Source organism: Rutilus rutilus (genome assembly GCF_951802725.1).
Source record: "Rutilus rutilus genome assembly, chromosome: 8".
In the NCBI taxonomy this organism is placed as follows: Eukaryota; Metazoa; Chordata; class Actinopteri; order Cypriniformes; family Leuciscidae; genus Rutilus; species Rutilus rutilus.
This window is the reverse complement of record NC_140222.1, coordinates 44354725-44360884: the sequence shown is the minus strand read 5'-3', so window position 1 is coordinate 44360884 and position 6160 is coordinate 44354725.

The following is a 6160-nucleotide window of genomic DNA, read 5'->3' as shown; positions in this document are numbered from 1 at the left end:
TATGCAGTCTGCACTGCATAAACTATAAATTAAATAGTTAATCCTTATTAAAGCTACAAAAGTTATTTAGTCAACAGCAGTGAGTCATTTTCTCTGTTCCCTTTGTTCTTTAACTTTACTGACAGGAAGCTTTATTGGCTGCTGTCCCTTTAAGAGCAGACACACACACGCGGAGCTCACCGTTTATATACTGTCTATGGATCTCACACGCGCCTCATTCTCTCGCAACTCTTTGTTCATTTTAGACTTTATATAAATCATTTAAGACTGCTCTTATGAGGATAATCGACAAAATTATTGTTATTGTTATTGTTAGTTCAAGCGCGAAAGAGAACTGGATTCTGGCGCCCTGTCTATGTGTGTGTGTGTGTGTGTGTGTGTGTGTGTGTGTCACATAAGGACATTCACAGACAGCGCATTCTCTTTTGTTGCCGCGCTTGAAATGTTTAAAAGCATTTAAATGAATAAGAGCGTGATCATATAATGTAAAGCTAGCCAACGGATGGCAGAAAAGACGGATGCTGCGTTAATTGCGTTAAATATTTTAACACGTTAAACCAGACAAAAATTAATCGCATGCGTTAACGCGTTAACGTTGACAGCACTAATATATATATATATATATTTTTTTTTTTTTTTTTTTTGGGTAGAGGAGCATGCACCTCAATAAGTAAGTCATCGGGCAGACACGGAGTTTGCCACTTTATTATTTTAGTTTCATTATTTTTGGTGGTATCCTTAGTCGGTACGTTTCGGGGGTTGTGGTAGACTGCGCAATCGGTCAGCTGCGTCCTCACGAGCTTAACGTTTAATGTACACCGGGTAGGGGATCCACTGAAGACTAGTGAGGCTAAGTTTAGGGGTTTTTTTTGGTAGGTAAGTAGGGGTTGGGGTGCAGTAAATCTCCCAGTCTTTTGGTACTCGCTTGTTTTGTATGTCGCTTTAGTGATTTAATAATGCACTGTATAATGTAGTGTTTAAACAGGCTGAGGTTGAGTTTAGACTTTTGTTGGCTGCAGAGATTTTTGGGGGTTTTAGCCCATTCGTATGTCTAACTTTTCCTCAGCTTGTCAGTATTGTGGCGTGGTTGGTTATGTTAAAATTTTGTGGTCATTTTGGGGATTTTTGATCACTTCGTTTTTGTTTTCCCTGTGGTGGTGTAGTAGCCTGTAGTATTGTTTTGTTTATTTTGGATTACTATATTAATCATGTCTATAGCTCAGGAGTTTGCTGAAAACCCCTCGGTAGAGGCGTTTAATAATCTTAAAAAGGAGCAACTTTTGGAATTGGCTACTTATTATGAAGTTGAGTTGTCCGCTTCTGAAAAACGCCTCAAAAATAGCATTAAAACTGCTTTGTTACCAGTTTTGGTAGAGAAGAGGGTTTTGCCTCCTGTTGATATGAGAGATTCTATCCGGTTGAAAGAGCTTTCTATTCGGGAGAGAGAATTAGACAATGAAAGAGAAGTGTTGCGTTTAAAAGTCTCTGAGAACGAGTTGGAAATGAAACGTTTAGATTTAAAAGCTAGACAGGAAAATATTGATCTCATTCACACCGGGTCTTTTGATGTGGGCAAAAACATTAGGCTGGTACCACCGTTTATTGAGAAAGACGTGGAAAAATATTTTCCGCATTTTGAGAAAGTTGCATCGACTTTAAGTTGGCCGAAAGAAGTATGGACTTTATTAATTCAGTCAGTGTTAACGGGTCGGGCACAAGAAGTGTATTCTTCACTTTCACTTGAGCAAAGTAAAGACTACGGTGTGGTTAAGGCAGCTATTCTTCGATGTTACCAACTAGTTCCGGAAGCTTATCGACAGCGCTTTCGCCGATGTGAGAAAACTGAGCATCAGACTTATATCGAGTTTGCTCGTGAGAAAGAGGCTTTGTTTGATCGATTGGTGTTTGTCAAGTGATGTAGACAGCCAGGCAAAGTTGCGAGCTTTAATTCTTGTGGAGGAATTTAAAAATTGCTTGCCTGATGTTGTAGCTACTTACCTTAATGAACATAAAGTCGATTCTTTGCACGAAGCTGCTGTCCTGGCAGATGAATTTGTTTTGAACCACCGTGTCTTTAAAGATAGATATAAGTCTGTAAGTTCATCTCCAAAGCCCAGTTATGCTGCAGTCCATTCTTCCGTTAGTCCAGAGCAGGCTTGTTTTTATTGTAAGAAGCCAGGGCACTTGGTGGCAGATTGTCCAAGTGTTGAAAAAAAACAAGCTGCGAAAGGCTTTGGATTGATTAAAGTGTCTCCACATATTGCTTCGCCCTGTCTTGAATTTTCGAGCGAGGTGAAGACTGGATATGAACCTTTCCTTAGTGATGGTTTTGTGTCGTTGTCTGGTGATGATAATTTCATTTCCGTACGCATTTTGCGCGACACCGGTGCTGCACAATCATTCATTTTGAAAGGGGTTTTGCCTTTCTCTGAAACAACGAAAACGGGTACCAGCGTATTAGTTCGTGGCTTTGAGATGGGCTTCACTGTTGTTCCACTTTACCAAATCATTTTAAAATCTAGTGTAGTCACCGGTCGCGTTGCGGTTGGTGTTCGTGAATCTTTGCCTATTTCTGGCGTTTCCTTTATTTTGGGCAATGATTTAGCAGGTGGTAATGTGTGGAGCCGAGGGAGTTTGGAAGTTCTCCCTCAAGTTGTTACTGTGCCTAGCAAGACAGCTGACCATGAGTGTGTGGAGAAAAATCCAGATGTGTTCCCTGCATGCGCGATTACTCGCGCTATGTCAAGGAAAGGAGGGTGCTCCTTTTCTCCTGTTGAATATGAATTGTCTGATTCTTTCTTTGTGAATCTTGAGTCTGAGACGTCTCCTGAGTCAGCTGCTGTTGATTTGTCTGGGCCTGATAAGGAAACTAATAAAATTAGGACGGAGTCTGCATGCATGTCACGCACAACATTGATTGCTGCTCAAAAAGCAGATGGGTCATTAGTCTCTTTATTCTGCTCTGCCTCATCTGAGGTTGACCTGGATGAACAACCACCATGTTTTTTCTTTCAGGATGGTGTTCTAATGAGGAAATGGAGGCCTTACAATGTTCCAGACCATGGTAACTCTGTTCATCAAATTGTGATGCCAGTTGAATACAGAGATAAAATTTTGAGTGTAGCTCATGACAGTGTAGCTGGTCATATGGGGGTCGCCAAAACACTAAATCGTGTTTGTCAACACTTTTATTGGCCAGGGTTGAAGCGGGATGTAGTTAGATTTTGTAAAACTTGCAAGGTCTGTCAGCTGGTTGGTAAACCTAACCAGAAAATTCCTCCTGCTCCTCTGTACCCCATTCCTGTGGTGGCCCCGCCATTTGATCATGTCATTGTTGATATTGTTGGTCCCCTTGTGCGCTCCACGAGTGGATATCAATATCTTTTAACAATGATGTGTGCATCTACTCGTTTTCCGGAAGCTATCCCTCTGAGAAAAATCTCTGCTAAAGTGGTGTTAAAGGAGCTGCTAAGTTTTTTTTCTGTGTTTGGTCTGCCAAAAGTCATCCAGACTGATCGTGGATCGAATTTCATGTCTCGTGTGTTCACCCGTGTTTTGAAACAGCTTAGCATACAACATAATGTTTCCAGTGCCTATCATCCTGAAAGCCAGGGGGCACTGGAACGTTATCATCAAACACTGAAGGGCATGTTGCGTGCATATTGCCTTGAGACTGGTAAGGATTGGGCAGATGCAGTTCCCTGGCTGCTGTTCGCCTGTAGAGAGGTGAGACAGGAGTCACTTGGTTTTAGTCCTGCTGATCTTGTTTTTGCACACACTCCACGAGGTCCGTTGGCTGTATTGAAAGATCAGTTTTTAAGTGAACGCCCTGCAAAAGACATCTTGTTATGTGTCAAATTTTCGTTCTCGTTTACACAGAGCCCGTGAGTTAGCCCATGAGAATCTTGAGAGAGCACAAGACAAGATGAAAAACTGGTATGACCGTAAGACCATAGGTCGACACTTTAAAGTGGGCGATAAAGTACTCATGTTACTTCCCATCTCTGGATCTGCTCTACAAGCTCGTTTTAGTGGTCCATATGTGGTAGTGCATGAAGTTTCTGACCGCGATTATGTAATCGCCACTCCAGATCGGCGGCAGCAGAAGCGTCTTTGTCACATTAATATGTTGAAGCCTTATTTTGAGCGTGCTTCTTCTGCTAGCCTAGATTCATCTCCAGCTGAGCTGGAATCGTCAGGTTTCGTCAGGTGATAAATCTATGCTATTGTCTGTTGTGGTGGAAGAGAGTGACGAAATTGAAAATAATCCATCTCGGGCTCTAATTGAGGGTCGCCTTAACAACACTGAAATGCTCTCAGTTTTAGCTGATCATCTTCCACACCTCACAGACTCTGAGAAGGTTGATATTTTGGATGTTGTCCATCAATTTTCAGAGTTGTTTAGTGATGTTCCAAAACAAACTCATATTATCGAGCATGACATTGATGTTGGAGAAACAGCACAGATAAAACAACATCCATACAGGGTAAATCCTATGAAACGTGCTGTGTTAAAGAAGGAAGTACAGTACATGCTTTTAAACAACATTGCGGAACCTAGCATGAGTGCATGGAGTTCTCCATGTCTCTTGGTGGCAAAGCCTGATGGTACGTTTAGATTTTGCACTGATTATCGGCGTGTTAACGCAGTCACCAGACCTGACTGTCATCCGTTGCCCAGGTTGGATGATTGCATTGACCAGGTGGGTTCTGCAGTTTTTGTTAGCAAGTTTGACTTGCTAAAAGGTTATTGGCAGATTCCCCTCACTAGTCGTGCAAGAGAAATATCTGCCTTTGTTACCCCAGATGACTTTCTGAATTATCACGTTATGGCTTTTGGAATGCGTAATGCTCCCGCAACGTTCCAGCGATTAATAAATACAGTGCTGTCTGGCTGTGAGGCCTATTTGGACGATGTGGTCCTTTATAGTGCGTCATGGCCAGAACATGTTCAGCAGATTCGAGAGCTATTTTGCCGACTGTCCGCAGCTAATTTGACCATCAACTTGGCTAAATGCGAGATTGGCAAGGCAACAGTCACTTACTTGGGTAGAATAGTAGGAGGTGGCCAGGTGCGTCCTTTGGATGCCAAAGTTTCTGCTATTTGTAGTTTCCCTCCCCCTGCTGATCGTCATGAGTTACGCAGATTTCTTGGTATGGTGGGCTACTACAGTGGTTTTTGTAGAAATTTTTCATCTGTAGTAGCTCCACTGACTAATCTGCTTAGTCCAAAGGTGGTATATCAGTGGTCTGGTCAGTGTCAGAGTGCCTTTGAGAATGCAAAGGCATTACTTATTTCAGCTCCTGTGTTGGCTGCACCTGACTTTGCGACACCTTTTTTTTTTAATGGTTGACGCAAGTGATCAAGGTGCTGGAGCCGTCCTTCTCCAAGATGGTGCTGAGAATGTCCATCACCCTGTTTGCTACTTCTCCAAGAAGTTTAATCAACATCAACGGTGGTACTCCACCATCGAAAAGGAGACGCTGGCCCTTGTTCTTGCTGTCCAACACTTTGAAGTATACTTAGGTGCTTTGGATAGAACAATTGTTTATAGTGATCATGACCCCTTGAAGTTCCTCAGTCGCATGAGAAATGCCAACCAGCGTCTGATGCGGTGGAGTTTGACCTTACAACCTTTTAATATTGAGGTCAAGCATATCCGTGGTACTGATAACGTCTTGGCAGACACTTTATCTAGAGTACCTTAGTTAAGTATTCTCATGTTTATAGTTACTTGGGGTAACTGTATTGACATGGGTTTTTCTGTTTGTTTGTTTGTTTGTTTGTTTGTTTGTGTTTTTGTACTTTAAATTGTATTAATTTTGTTTGATTATGGTGACTGGAGTGGTGTGGGGGTGTGTTATGTCCCTCCACTACCTGTGTTTCCTTTTTCTCTGTTTGGCTGAAATGGTGTCATTTCCCTTTTTAATTTGATTATTTAAAAACAATGGTTGTCTTAAAATCTCTTCCCTGGTAAAAGATGTACAAACAACATGCTTTCTAAAATCACCCCATGCTTTTACAACCTCTTTATAAAACTCCGGTATTCCATTCATCATGTTTTCTTTTAGCTTCATCCATAAAACATCATCTCCCATTTTTCCACATTTATTTAAAAAATAGTTCATTACACCCTTCCACGCATATTTCCCATGTTTC